At 43.5% G+C, this 15,473-nt stretch overlaps 1 protein-coding gene and 1 long non-coding RNA gene across 6 annotated transcripts in view; one reads left to right on the top strand and one right to left on the bottom strand.

Annotated features, from left to right (window-relative positions):
* PLPP4 (phospholipid phosphatase 4) overlaps positions 1-15,473 on the bottom strand; it is a 567,241-nt gene that overhangs the window by 429,231 nt on the left and 122,537 nt on the right. For 2 of the 5 annotated variants that reach the window (XM_082407045.1, XM_082407044.1), the window contains exons 2-3: positions 7,142-7,299; positions 2,177-2,411 (exon numbers count right to left, since the gene is read on the bottom strand). The gene's annotated coding sequence lies outside the window, so the exon portion shown is untranslated. Of the gene's footprint in view, positions 1-2,176; positions 13,717-15,473 lie in introns of those variants that run through there. The other 3 variants (XM_082407046.1, XM_082407047.1, XM_082407043.1) reach the window with 2 other exon arrangements.
* LOC309635585 overlaps positions 1-15,473 on the top strand; it is a 712,727-nt gene that overhangs the window by 608,512 nt on the left and 88,742 nt on the right. The gene's annotated exons all lie outside the window — the stretch shown is intronic.

Raw genomic sequence — 15,473 nt, 5'->3', positions numbered from 1 at the left:
AGGTAGCTTGTAGACAATATCCAAGTGCATATTTACTGAGACATACCACCTACTATGTGTGCACTGATTTTTTTAAGCCACAAATTCTCTTTAACTTTACCTACTGAAAACATCCCCGCAAAATAATGCTTCATTCTTTTTGCACCTCCAAATCCTACAGTACAAAATGTAAGTGAAATTTGTATGCAGCATAGTGGGAGTTGGAGTGGATCTGACTTTTGTTATAAAATAGTATCTTCAGTTCTTGTTGTTAACTAGCTTTTCCCAAGAAATGTGTTAAATTTATTCGAGTACAGAGTACATTCATACCCAAGTGATTCACATTTTCAAAGCATACAAATCACTGTCCTGTGCTCTTCAGCTAAAAGTTAGATCCCGGGGTCACTGCTGTGGCTCAACCTACCATCAGGTCCCCTCCCCACCCCGACTGCCACAATCAAGTTGAGGCTTCTGTCATCTCTTGTCTGGACTGACACAGCAGCTTCCTACCGGAATCCCTGCTGCCAGCCGCAGGCCCCCTAAGCTGGAGGAAAGCTTCGGGGGTGGGACAAACAGTGGGTGCAAAGTATTACTCCTTCCCAGTGAATTCAAGAAAAGAGAGATACTGTGAACAGTGAAGAAAGGATTCATAGGCACATGTTCAATATTCCTTCTACATGTGAATTTTTATAAGTAAAAATGCTTGTCAACAAGCAACTTTTCATTCTGACCAGTTGGGCGCCAGCAAGAGGTTAGATTTCTTCTTAGTTCAAATGTTGTGAAATTCATTTAAGTAAAATAATGCTATCTCTCTTTACTGAGAAATTTATGTTGAACTCTACTTTATGCCCAAAGGCTACTAATGCTCTATTCCCACATCTGAGCTCTACCTGACAATGAACTGTTCAAAAGCAGGTGGCCACAGGCTGCAGGGTGTTTACAAGGACGTGGACTGCTAAACTCTTAATACCCATCAAACTTGATGAGCCACCTAAAGTAGCACTCAGAAGTAAATTTTATATTGTCCCCACCCGGGAGTGGGAGGGAAAATGGAAAGTAGACTGCACACACCACTCTTGTTCTGCCCTCTTGGGTTCTGACCAGTGGTGTGCTGGACTTAGCTTATACCAGACGAGAGAGGTGACCATTACATTTTCAGGAATTTTGTGAGCTAAATTTTAACCACAGTCATTATTTAAAATCCAAGTTATATAAATTTACAATTAAACAAATTATAGAAAAACAAAGGCAATGGCTTCTCAAAACTCATCACGTCCTAATTATTTTACTATCCTTTACAATCATCTATGCTCTTGGGGTTACCTACTATCTATTGTATCACCACAGAGAGAATGCTCTAGAAGGGTGTGCTACTGTGCATTCCTTCCCAACTCCACCTTAGGGATGAAATCAAGCCGAACCCTGTGGGGCTCCTGGGCACAGGAGCCTTTCTGTGTACCCCGTTTCTTGTTTGTAGGAAATAGGCTTCATTCAGCCTCCATGACCTTCCCTGAGCTCCAAAGGGCAGGTTCAAGTAGTTGCTAATCAAGGGAGGGAGGGGATGCGGGAGACAAAGGAGGAGCAGTCAAGAAACAACAGTGCAGCCTTGGGGCAGCGTCCTGGTTCCCCCTCAAGGGATGTACCTAACAATATCTTTGAGCTCTTCTGCAGAACTAAAACCCCAACCAAATGGAAGATGTTAACTACTTGATGAAGCATTCTTCATTCCAGAGAGAAGGTCACAATTCAACAACCTCGAGAGAACCACGGAAGCCCATCATGAGACCACCTGACACAAGATGATCTCTAGATGGAAGGAATGCAGGCCCTGCAGGCACCCTGATCCTTATCGTCAACCCTGCCCCTTGACTATAAGACTTGTCACAAACCACCACCTCCCCTTCCCCAGGTTGGGACACAGTTTTGAGGGAATAAGCCTGCTGTGGCCCCCTTTGCCTGGCAAAGCAATAAAGCTATTCTTTTCTACTTCACCCAAACTCTGTCTCCGAGATTCAACTTGGTGTCGCTGTACAGAGGCTGATTTTTGGTATCAGGGACAGCACGTTGGTTAGCCTGGAATCAGCCAGGTGGGAATAACTACCCCACAGAAATCAGTAAATGACACAAATTAGGGCTCCCCATGCCCCTTCACCAGAAGAGGTTGTTGAACATTTAGGGGCCCAGCACTGGCTCTCACCTCCCTCCAGTGTAGAGCTGTCAGGCAGGAGGCCGCACACCCTCCTCACAGCGGGTGTAGCTCCTGGAGACGGCGATGGGCTCAGGAAGAGTCATATAACCCAAATAGGGCCGATCAGAGATCTTTGGAGAGGAGTTCAATGCACATAACGGCAGAGTGGAGATCTTTCTCTGAGATTATAAGCTGGAGGTACATTTAAGCCTGGAGTTGCTGGGGATCTTCATGTGGAAGGAATCTGTCAGAAAAACCACACAAAAGGAAACCAGAATGAGTGAGTAAGAGAGAAGGGGGGTTAGCCGTTGTGACATCATTTGAGCACCTTGATCCAGCTCTACCTGAAATTAGGCAAATTCCTGGAGTTTTCAGATACATGAGTGAAAAAATTCCTCTGGGGCTTGACAAATTTTAAGTTCTTTGTTTCTGTCCTTTATAATGTAAGAACTTCTGACCTACATACTTCTCTTAGTAGGATTTAAGCAGACCATTGGGCTCTAGTTTAGGTTTTGTTCTTACTAAGCAAGTACTGCCAGCCTCTTTCCAGGAGGGAAAGGGAAAGAACAGAGCAGACAGCAGAGCCGGCCTCCTGCCAAAAAAATGCAACCTAACAACACACCTATTAATGCAAAGTCTCTGAGTATGCCTTAAGGGAGACTCTATTTTCAATATCCAGGGACACAAAATGCAAAAAGTCAAATACATTCCAAGCACTAAGACCTCTGGATCCAAATCCCACCCCCAAAGTTTCAGATTAAGTAGGTCTGGGATGTGGCAGATGAATTTGAATTTCTATCGAGTTCCCAGATGATGCTGATGCAGCTGGTCTTGTGACCATACTTTGAAAACCATCATTTGTACGTTAGAAGTATAAACACAGAGATGGAAGACACCAGTTTGGGGGTGTGGGCTATTCTCCAGATCCTATCCTCCCTTCTCGGATCCCAACACACAGGGTGGGGTCCCAAGAGCCATGTTTGTGCTACTTGACTCTGCCACTTGTTCAGAGCTGATCAAAGTTGGACCAATTTAATGATTTTTCCCAAGAACTTGAAACTTAGAAGAGAGACAGAGACTACAAGTCATTGTAGCCAAGTCTCAAAGGATCAGCTTAGAAAGCTGATCCAGAACTCCTGCTGCTGAGGCATCACTGTGTGTTAAGAACAGAGGCTCTGCAGTCAGCCTACCTGAGTTCTAGCCTCTGTGCCCCAAGTAGCTCATTGGCAAACCAAAGGTGACAATAATAAGACCAATCTCATGGGGTTGCTGTGAAAATTAAACGCAGTTTTGGCCCAGGGCCTGGCATGTAGGGAGTGCTCAATAAATGTCAGCTACTGTTACCCCAGCTGTTGTCATCATTCCATCAGGGAACTGACAGGGCCCCTGCCCTCCCTTCAATTCTGTGAGCTCTCACAGCAGCCTTCCAATATACTCCCTTCTCTTAAGTTATTCAAAGTGGGTTCCTGTGGCTTGCAATCAAAGGAACTTAAGTAAAATACAATTATAGAGAAAAGGTTTTAGACTGCCTACCCTGGTACAGCATCATCAGCCAGCAGGTACCAACCAACCCAGGAAATCACTTCCCCCTTGCTAACACAGCCCGCCCTTCATTCAACAGGCATTTATTGAGTGGCTCTTAGATGAGAGGCACTGCACCAGACCCTGTGGGGAAAGCACTGAATGAGTTTCCAGCCTCGGAAGAAATCAAGGCTTGCACACATTAACTGAGAGGCAAGGTAGGAGGCTGAGGTGGCCATCAGAAGATAGTAATAAAGGTGCAGTGTCACCACTCCCACTCAGGACCACTGGAGCTTAACCCCTCATGGGAACGTGGGGAGCCAGTGTAAACTCAGACAGCAGAGGTATCCCACCCAAGAGGCTACAGAGTCGGAGTACTGATACATGAAAGCCCATCAGTCACTGGTGAGGGCTGCTCCCAAGGGCATTAATTCCCCAGAACTTTCCACCTGCTCTGTGGGTGACAAAGCAGGCTCGGGCCAAGAGAAATCACCCAGGCAAAGAAACCCAGGTGCTGGTAGTTAGGAGTCAAGCCTTGTGCACTCAAGTGGCAGAGCCGGGGGATCTCAGTGGGGCACCAACGGCATCTGCGAGGCTTCGTGTGCAGAAAGATGGAAGAATGAGCAGGAGCACAGTTAAGAAGAGCGATTTCTGGGGTGGAGCTTCTGTGGAGGGACCGCTGCTTTTCCTATGCTTTGCCTTGTTGTGCCACTGGACTTGCAAAAAATACGTACATTGATTTAAAATTGTTTTAATTTATAAAGAAAAAAAGGAGCCCACTGCGCCCCCCCCGCCAGCCTCCTCATTGGGTGACTCAGTATTTCGTGGAGTGTGATATTCATGATACTAGTGGTCTCCAAATGGATGGTAGGAGCAAAGGATGAAGCTTTGTTACTAGTAGTTCACTATTTATTTCAATGTGCACCAGGAAAAAACATAGCTGGCACATAAAATCTATGATTTTACAGTCATGTTATTCCTTGGGATGAGGCTAACTTTTTAAAGTAAATAATAGTATGGGTAGTGTAGGAATACCAAAAAAATCATGGAGGTGGTTGGTGGTCATGTGACTAGAGCCTAGGAAAACGTTGCCTTGGATAATAACTCTGAAGGAAGCATTATTTCAGGTGTGGCAAGTTAAATGGAAACTTGAAGGAAATAGGCGCTTTAATCTCAAACACAACTGAAGGTGGGGTGGGCATTTAATTGAGGGCAGAGGGGAGTCTGGCCTGTCCAGCTGCCTTTGACACCTCAACCCCACTTCAGACACACCTCTCCATCATCCTGACTCTCCCCCGAACTCTGAATACCTATTCCAGTAAGACAGATGAGCCAGGGGCATACCATGGGGAGAGGGGGCTATTCAAGAAAGGGGACCACACTTCTGGGACTTGGTTGCCCCCCTCAAGGCCTGCTAGAGGGTGATGTCATGGAGTAAAAAGAGTGTGGACTTGGGGACCAGACACAGCAGGTTCAAATGGGCACCAGCCCCTGCAGGAGGCTTGGGCAAGTCACTGCCCCTCTCTGAGCCTTCGTTTCCTCAACAGTAAACATGGAGTACACTTGATATGATGTGGTGAGAAGGGCACTTTAACTCTGTGGTCTTCCTCCCAAAAACCCATAGCCCTAATCTAATCATGAGGAAAACATTAGACAATTCATGTTCCCAATTAAGGGACATTCTACAAATACATGACCAGTACTCCTCAAATCTGTTAAGGTTGTCAAAAACAAGTAAAGTCTGAGAAACTGTCACAGCCAAGAAGAGCCTACGGAGACCTGATGGTCAAACATAATGTGGTTTCCTGGATGCTCTCCTGGAACAGAAAAGGGATATTAGGTTAAACAAAAACAAAAACAAAACAAACAAAAAAACACTTAACAAAATCTGAATAAAGTATGGACTTTAGTTAATAATGTATCATTACTGATTCATTCATTGTGACAAATGTACCACGCTAATGTAAGATGTTAACAATAGGAGAAACTGGGTCTGGGGTACATAGGAACGCTCTATCCTATCTTTGTAATTTTTCTATAAATCTAAAACTGCTCTAAAATTTTAAAAATGGAAGCACACCTCCTCCTTCACAGGGCTGCTGGACGGCTCAAAGAGATGTCATATGGGAAGTTAAGTGACATACCCAAGGCTCTCAATAAATATTAGTTTCTTTAAGAAGCCATAAGACAACTGGAAGTTCCAAGAACAAATCTTGGTTTAATGGGAGCTCAACCAGTCTTCCCATTTTACCCTTTCTTCATACTTATTTATTCCCACATTATTCCTTTTTTTCACCAAATTCATTATTTAACCAGTCTTAGATACCAGCACCCATTTTTGTTTGTTTCCAGAAGTCTCTCGTAACACTAAATAATAATAATAATTGAAAAATTAATAAGTAAACAAAGGTTAGCTTCCTTTTACTTGTTGAAACAAAAGCAAACTGGAGGGTGTGACTGTACAGACTGTCCCATACCCCAAGCCCAAACTGTCTCACAGTCTCATTCGGGAACACTTCAGGGCAGTTCTCAGACACGGAGCAGAGAGCCCACAAATGCCCAAGGCTAGCGGGATGTCCGAGTGAGGCCGCACTTTATTTACCAGCAGAAAGGGGCTGCTTGTCCTGTTAAGTGCAACAGGGAGCTTGACCAGAAACAAGCCAACCCCGAGAAGGGCTGCAGCTGTAATACCTCCGGCCGAGGCCTGTGCTGGGCCTGGTAGGACAAGCCAGCTGATAAATGAAATCTTTGTCTTCACACAGATCCGCCACCGGGCAGGAGAAGGAAAGAAAGTCCCTCACCCCTTGCGATATGAAGCCTGTATGAACGCTTCAGAAGACAGAAAGATAGCCCAGGACCCTGGCTCAAAGCACTGATTTGAGGCTAACGTTCCTCTATTGAGCGTGCAGACTGCGTTGAGCCCAGAGCCGCTCAGGAGAAAGGGAAACTTCATCTGCTGATTACATAAATTGACATCTTAGGGTCGCCTTGCAAAACCATATTTTCAGCATAGATTCGTTGCTTGCTTTTTTATAAAGGCTTTCTCCCAAGAACACTTGGCTGTATCTTACTCCTTCCAAAAAGTCAAGTCTGCCTTGTCTTTTACTGGTTGAGGACTACAGGGGCCTGGAAAAGGCAAGTGTGGCCCTCAATCATGCCTGCCCCTGCGTGCTGAAGCAGACTGGAATCACAGCTCTGGGTCAGTCAGTGGCTCTGCACTCCAGCTCAGGTGCTGGGGAACCGTGGGGCGATGGGGACACGGGAGAGGGGCAGCTGCAGGGGCGATGGAGGAGGTGGGTGGTCCTGGGAGCTGCTTAGGAGGGCAGGCCCCTCATTCGAGGGCTCTGTGCCATGGCTGGAGGGCTGACAGCCTGCCATCTCCCCGTGTCCTGGAGCTCTGAGGGTGGCCTGGGACGCAGACCTTTGCTTCAAACCATGTTGCAGTATCCTCACCTTCTGCCATGAGGTGAACAGGCCAAGGCAATGATAAGACGCTTCCCCTGCCAGCCTGCGGTGCTGCTCAGAACAGCCTGGCACTTCAGTGACCGTCACCCAGCTGGGAAAGGCCCAGACCGTGGACTCAGCGCCTCTGCAGTGTTTCCCTCACTAGCCTATAATTAAAGGAACCCAGAGACAATAAGTCATAAAAGGAAAGATTGGTATAGTTAAATACTTTATAACTTTAAAGTCTTTATGAAAAAGGAGAGTATAAATACAGTTAGAAAGCAAGCCACAGCTAAAGATAACTGCAACTTATTTCACTGACAATATCTATTGCCTATAGATGTTGATATGTAAGGATAAAACTTTTATCCTTACAATCAATAAGAAAAAAACACAACCCAGGAGAGGGAGCCTGAGTTGCCAAAAAATATGTGAAATGATGCTCAGCCCCACTAATACTGTGAGGTTAGCAAATGGCATCCAGGAGACATAGGGTGGTTAACAACATGGGCTGGCTGAGCCCCAGAAATAATAATAACAGACTGAGCAGGAGAAAGGCCCCTCACATGGTTTTGTATAATCTCAGGAAGTGGGGGGAGGGAGGTCCTCCCATGCTCCCCTCCAGATACCCTTTCCAGGAATACAATGAGGTTTTCTTTCTTTAAAAAAAAAAAAAAAAATCTGAAGCAGCCATGGTAAAACATAGTATTTAAGAAACTTGTGCGGTGGGCACATGTATTTATTTTCTGAAAATTTTTTGCATGCTTGAAATATTTTATAATTTTTATAGAGCTCATAAATGATGAAAAATGAATGAAATGATGACATTAAAAACAAAGATAAAGTCAGAAGAGGACCCCACGATGCAGAAGCAATTCCCTTGGGCACAAACCTCGAGGGGGGTACAGTCAGCCTCCCCTCCCCACTCCAATGGCCACGTACCTTGCTTCATTCCCTGGGTTACGCATGACCTTGTGAGGGGGCCCTTCTCCTGCCCAGTCTGAGGCCAGTTTGGGGACCCACAACCCATGTTCCAACCATACTGACTCTGATAACAGGACAAAAGACTGAAGTTTAAAATTTTTGGTATAAAGAAAGTGTGTAACTTTCACATTAACCAAGCCCTGATGTTAATAAGAATATTCATTACTTATTATAAATGTGGATACTGGGAAAGGGCATGACCTAAGTTCTTATCATTTATTACAGACTGTCTTTCAGAAACAAGACTTTCATTTAAATTTCCTGAGGTTTGGGTATATCTCCATTTCTGATATTTAAAAAAAAAAAAATTCACTGTGAATACAAATCAGTTCAGGTTGGGTCAAAGATAATTATATTACTTTCCAAAATATCAAAGATTTGTGCTTTTGTATCCCATGAGATGCCTGATCACAGCAACCTGTATTTCTCTGTGATGGCAATTAAGTGCAAGTAGCAAGAACCTGTAATTTTAGCCTTGAGGTTGACTCAAATGGGTGAAAATATTTAGTTTTCTTTTGCTCTTTCTATGGGTTCACATAATGAATTAGATGCAGGGCTCTCTTTCTTGATTATTGCTTTAGAAAGAAACTGTCATGTCTCTTGACTCATTTTCAAAAAGAGATGATAGCATACTTTATTATAGGATTTTTATGTATTGCTAATATCTAGAAAACTCAGATTAATTCTCTCTATACAAGGAGAAATTGATTGAGTTGGATATCTATAAAAGTCCATCAATTGTGACCTGAAAACTTTATAGAAGAGGGCACACAGGACCCAAAGAGAAAAATATAAATCTGACACCAGAGACATAAAATCATACCCAGAGGTTTATCTAAGATTGATCTAAGAACCATGGTATTCAATAGGTAATTTTTTAATACTAGGTAGTATAAATTACCTATAGGAGGTGGAAGACATGTGAAAAAATAGCTAAAAATATACTCAGATTTATACAGTATAAATTATTTATAGGCATTTAAAAGCCAGTCTTATATAAAAGTTCAGGTGTAAGTTTTGAAGAGTCTGTGATAAAATATCACATCAGTGGTCACGGGACAAGCTCTAAACCTCAGGGAACTTCAGTGGAAGAACACTGGACAGTTTTTGTTTGCCTGGCATGCTCTTCTGACTCCCCCTCGAGAGAAGCCCATTCCATGGAGTTCAGGTAAAATGAACCCTTACTTACTTGCATAAGATGCTGGGTACCTGATGCTTGGCCCTCCAAATCTAATCTCCACCCTTCCCCACCCTGCTCTGAGCCCTGGGAAGCTGACCAGTCTGGCCTGTGTTAACAGTTCCCTGGCATTCTGGCTTCCAGTTGGCCGGGCCCCATGGGAGTCACCAGTAGCAGAACAAAGGCAGGAGGAAAGTGAGGTCGAAGAGTTTATTCCCCAGCTCCTTCCCCATCAGGTGCCACAGCCAAAGTCCCCAGCTCCTATCAGAGGTACTTCCAACTTCCAGTAATCGCCCCCTCCTTGCTCTTCAGGCACAGGGATGGTGACAGCAGCCTGGAGTACTGTATCATCCCTTTTGCCGGTTTCCCTAAATCCTCCCCTATACCACTGCAAATGATCCATTTATGAGCCATCCATTTCCTGCCAGGTCCCTGGCTAACATCCTTGATCCTCCCCTTCCAGCTTCACCAATGGGCTGAGCCCTGGAAGTTCTAGAACAAGATCATCCAAACAGCTGGTGCTCCCAGTAAAGAGAGAGCCTCTCTCTTGATTGCTGTAATCAAACAAGAAACAGGTTTGGATCACGTTTTGGAAGAAAACTCTAGTAAGAGAGTAAAGGAAGATTAAGAAGAAGGCAAAACTTGATTGAGGCAGAAAGACTAGATTTTTTCATGGCTACTACTTGCCAAGTACTATGCTAGGTCCTAAGAATGCAACATAAGCAAAGACAGTGGAGTCTAGAGTCTAAAGAACTCATTGAATCTGAAGTGTTTTTATCTCCTTCAGCTGGACTGAACTTCATTTGGGACATAACACCATTTACAAAGTCACCCCAGATTTAAATATCCAATGCAGAAGTTTCTGGTTTATTTTCCTCAGGTCATATTTAGATAGACCAGAATAACCCAATTTTGGAGGTACAGTTCTTCTGCAGTCATTATAACAATGATGCATTGTCTAATTTAATCTTCATGACAGCTGGAGAAGGAAGGTATTGTTATTATCCTAATTTTACAGAAGAGGAAACTAAGGCTTAATATTACACAACCAAAAAGTAGTAGGAATGCACTTCAAACCCAAGCAATTCTGACTCCCATCCTCCATATCTTTTATTTTTTTCTCACTGAAGTATAGTTGGTTTATAATGTTGTATTAGAAATTAAGAATGCAGCCTTACCATTAGGGGGAATCGAACCCTGCTCTCCTGAGTGACAAGCAGGCATACTCACCACTATACTAATGAGGAAGGTACTCCACCCTCCATATCTTAACCTCTACCCTATAGTACTATAATCTTTTTTCATGATTATCTAATCCAATCAGAATGGAATCTTCTAATCTAATCACTTAAATAAAAATTAATTGGGCTTCCCTGGTGGCGCAGTGGCTGAGAATCTGCCTGCCAATGCAGGGGACACGGGTTCGAGCCCTGGTCTGGGAAGATCGCACATGCTGCGGAGCAACTGGGCCCGTGAGCCACAACTACTGAGCCTGCACGTCTGGAGCCTGTGCTCCACAACAAGAGAGGCCGCGACAGTGAGAGGCCCGCGCACCGCGATGAAGAGTGGTCCCCACTTGCCGCAACTAGAGAAAGCCCTCGCACAGAAATGAAGACCCAACACAGCCATAATAAATAAATAAATAAATAAAATTTTTTTTTAAATAAAAATTAATTACACCAAGGAATGATTGGTAGGAAAATGGTAAGCTCCCATACCATTCATACCTCAGAAAACATTATCAAAATTAACATTCATGCACATTTCAACATTAACATAGCAAACCAAGGTGTTATTCATACCATTCCAGGAATATTGTCACATATCTCAACAAAGCATTCTTAGTAATGGAGTCCTAGCACTGTTTGTGGAGAATCTCATCTATTTTCGATTGTATCCATAAAATCAGAGACAGCTGGAGGCTCTCCAGTTCAATCAGGTATTAGCACTTGGTGTTTAGCTGACACTTCATTATCATTAGTTATGACTGAGCTACAACACACTTTTTAATGAGTGCCTACGATATTCTCTTTATTATTGGCATTTACCATCAAACCATGGTATTGTAAAGCACAGCACTCAGGTTTTAGTAAGACGTGTGCATTTAGCTTCGATTAGAGCAGCTTTTTCTGCACCTGCCTCTCATCACACAGGATAGGGACTCACTGGCTTGTCACCAGAAACTGAGCAATGACGTTTAATTTGAAGAGTCTCACTTCATTCAGATGTCCAGTGGTTATGAGTGAAGACATCGTCTGGTGATAGAGAAGGAACTAGGTCCAATTAGAAAGGAGAGAAAGACGTTTCAGACACTTGCCTTCCAAGTAATGAAAGTACTCTGAAAGGACGCTGGCCTGGGAGAGATGTCATAACCACACACAACTGCTCACCATTTCCACCATCTGCACTGGAATCTTGGGGTGCCTGAAAGGCACAAAAACAGGAAACCTGGAAATATGAAAACCTGGTTGTTTGGGCTAAATTGGGTAAGTTAGCAAACAAGACGGTAAGTGGCCCTAAAGGGCATGCGCCTGTGCGCACACGTAATAATCAAAGATCTCACAGGAGGAATGAGTCAGAGTCCAAGTGAGCAAAACAAAGCTGGGCATTAGCCCAGGGTGATGGATCTGAAATAGTAAAGGCACGTGAGATCAGCATGGGTAGGAAGGAGATAGTAACAATTCCCCACAGGCTACAGAACCAAGACAAGATGCTCAGAGAGCAAATGGGAGTGACCAGCACCAAGGAGACCAACTCTTTTAAGGGAATCCATCCTGGTCCAAAACCTCTTATTTCCCAGGACTTGGCTGACCTAGATCTGCAGGCAGATAATCTGCTGAAAGTGAGGAGTCTGGGGGACTTAAAACATGGCCTTACACTGAGGTTACTTTGTACTTGCTGCCTCTTTCTTGATCCCAGGGACCCTTAAGCCCTTTCCCTTCTCTCTCTCAGCACCATATTCTATTATTCACATTGGCTGTCTACAATGACCTATTTAACTGGGTAAGTATTCAGTGCTTTATTTCTCTATATGCCAGGTATACACAGCTTAGAACCAATTTTTAACCTGAGATGAAGAAAGTTTTCATTATGATCTACCTGAAATAACTAGCAAGGGTTTGCCAATTACCATAAAATGGAAATTCAGCACTAACAGGCTGACTGTGTATTATAAAACTTCCTTTAAAAAAATAAATAAATGAAATCAAAACACTACTTTAGACCATCAAAAAGAAGTTGTGATGGTTACTTTTCTATAACAACCTCACTGGCCATGGGGTGCCCAGGCTAAACATTATTTCTGGGTGGGTCTGTGAAGGTATCTCCAGATGAGATTAGCATTGGAGTTGGCGGATTCAGTCAAAAAAATTGCCCTCCCCAAATATGGGTGGACATCCAATTCGTCGTGGACCTGAACAGAACAAAAGGCAGAGGAAGGAGGAATCCAACCTTCCTTTATCTGCTCCCACCGTTGAACTGGGACATCTCATCGCATCTCCTGCCCTCATGTTAGGATTTACACCACCAGCTTTCCTGGGTCTCCAGCTTGCAGACGGCAGATCATGGGATTGTGGGACTTCTCAGCCTCCATAGTCTCATGAGCCAATTCCCCATTATCTAGATATAAATATAGATACATCTCCTATTGGTTCTATTTCTCCAACGAACCCTAATGCAGAAGCCAAAATTTTACCTGAGTCTTTGCGTTTTTTACTCTATTTATTGCCAAAGCCATGTCTATATTATCATATTCTAGGATTTTTATGTAACTATCTTCATTTTTAAGAAAGATACACGGGGGCTTCCCTGGTGGTGCAGTGGTTGAGAATCCCCCTGCCAATGCAGGGGACACGGGTCTGATCCCTGGTCCGGGAGGATCCCACATGCCATGGAGCAACTAAGCCCATGGACCACAACTGTTGAGCCTGTGCTCTAGAGCCTGCGTGCTGCAACTACTGAAGCCCATGCGCCTAGAGCCCATGTTCTGCAACAAGAGAAGCCACCACAATGAGAAGCCCACGCACGGCAACGAAGAGTAGCCCCTGCCCGCCGCAACTAGAGAAAACCCACGTGCAGCAACAAAGACCCAATGCAGCCAAAAATAAATAAATTAAATTAATAAATTTAAACAAAAAAGAAAGATACACAATTGCAGTCACTGGAAGGTAAATGGGAATAAAAATGAAACAGGTCCTGCCTATCACAGTGTCCAGAATTTTCCATAAACCCACTCTTGTGGTTGCCAAAGTCCTTGTTCCTTGTCAACCCCAAGTCAGGCATCAGGCCAGAAAGCGTTCACACAATAGGCACAGAGACATTGTTAGCAGTCAGGTAAACTGAAGAAAAGGTGAAAATTACTGATTTTATAGATGCAAATATTAGGAAACTTGAATAAAAAGTTATACCTAGTGTGGGGGAAAGAACTTTTTTTTTTTTTAAACATCTTTATTGAAGTATAATTGCTTTACAATGGTGTGTTAGTTTCTGCTTTAAAACAAAGTGAATCAGTTATACATATACATATGTTCCCATATCAGGGAAAGAACTTTTAACTAAACAATTGCATTTAGGTTTATTATAAAACCTACGGAAAACAGGGTCAGTATATAGTAAAATCAATAGATAAATCCAATACACATTAAGCTCCAGATTGCACTGAGATTATTTTTCAAATAAGAAGTCCACTGCTAGGGTACCTGCTAAGAGATACACGGGAGATCTTTAAAACAACAACAACAACCTGTTCAATTGCAAGGTGACAATAATTCTTTGAGCTAATATAAAGCCACAGATATAATTCCAAGCTTAACACAGTAATGAAATATTAAACACAATGAAGTAAAATGACTGCTTGTTTCCCGTGCACTTTTTCATAATGTGTTTATCTCCAAACCCGCTTTAAGCCCCAGCACCTGACTCATTGGCCATCTGCCCTCAGTATCCTTGATAATCACTGGGAAAACAGGACGAGAGCCAGCAAAACTCACTACCATCACCAATTTCCTAGCGCAGCAATTCCTACCTGAAGAATGAATTTCCAAGGGTCCTTCCTGGGAAGGGAGAAAATAAGGATGGAGAGAAATTCTTTCTAAAATTTAGCTCTGAGATCCAGAACCTACACCTACCCCAGGCTCCATTATAAACCTCTTTTCCTGTAACTATGAAAACTGTACTATCTTCAGGTAACTCAGGGACCTGGAGACCTCATAAAATGAGAGCTCTTCAGAGGTCAAGTGCTGCATAAATCTCCTTAAGCTTGCAGCACTCATTCCAAAATGTTAAGTTATTATAAATAATCCATGGAAGACTGACCCACATGCTCAAATGACATTTCTTGAGGATCTGAATGTCTTTGCCATTGTTATTCAAGGAGGGTCTCAGTATAGTCAGGCAAAACGTGCAGGTCAGAGACAAGAAGATCAAGTGTGACAACTCTAGAAGGCTGAAAGGAAAAAACTGAGCACGCATTTAGAGGTTGGTCAACATGTTCGTCATGGAATTTAAAGTCCAGGTAGAAAGGGACCACCACCCCTCCGATTCTAGATGAAGTCTTACAGGAAGTAGCTTGGAGAGGACCCCTGATGACTTGTGAACTTGGCTTACATGAGCATTCCTTTCCATATTTCAACTTATGCTCAAGTCACTGCTGACCATTCTCCATGTTCCTACTATACTTTTTTTTTTTATAGCTGACTTTTTTTTTTTTTTTTTTTTAGTACATTTATTTTATTTATTTATTTATTTATTTATTTTTGGCTGTGTTGGGTCTTCGTTTCTGTGCGAGGGCTTTCTCCAGTTGTGGCAAGCGGGGGCCACTCTTCATCGTGGTGCGCGGGCCTCTCACTGTCGCGGCCTCTCTTGTTGCGGAGCACAGGCTCCAGACGCGCGCATGCTCAGTAATTGTGGCTCACGGGTCTAGCTGCTCCGCGGCACGTGGGATCTTCCCAGACCAGGGCTCAAACCCGTGTCCCCTGCATTGGCAGGCAGATTCTCAACCACTGCGCCACCAGGGAAGCCCCCTACTATACTTTTTAAAATACTCATTAGCTTTCTAATGAGGAGATCCTATTGGGTCTGTTCTCTGTGCTGAGAGAGATATTTTATATTCGGATATTTTAGGAGTGACAATGTTCTTTCAAACCTGGTTGGTGTAAATATTATATTTTTGACTGATGCAGC

Source organism: Balaenoptera borealis (assembly GCF_965194805.1).
Source record: "Balaenoptera borealis genome assembly, chromosome: 10".
Lineage (NCBI taxonomy): Eukaryota > Metazoa > Chordata > Mammalia > Artiodactyla > Balaenopteridae > Balaenoptera > Balaenoptera borealis.
This window is presented reverse-complemented; position numbering and strand designations above follow the sequence as displayed.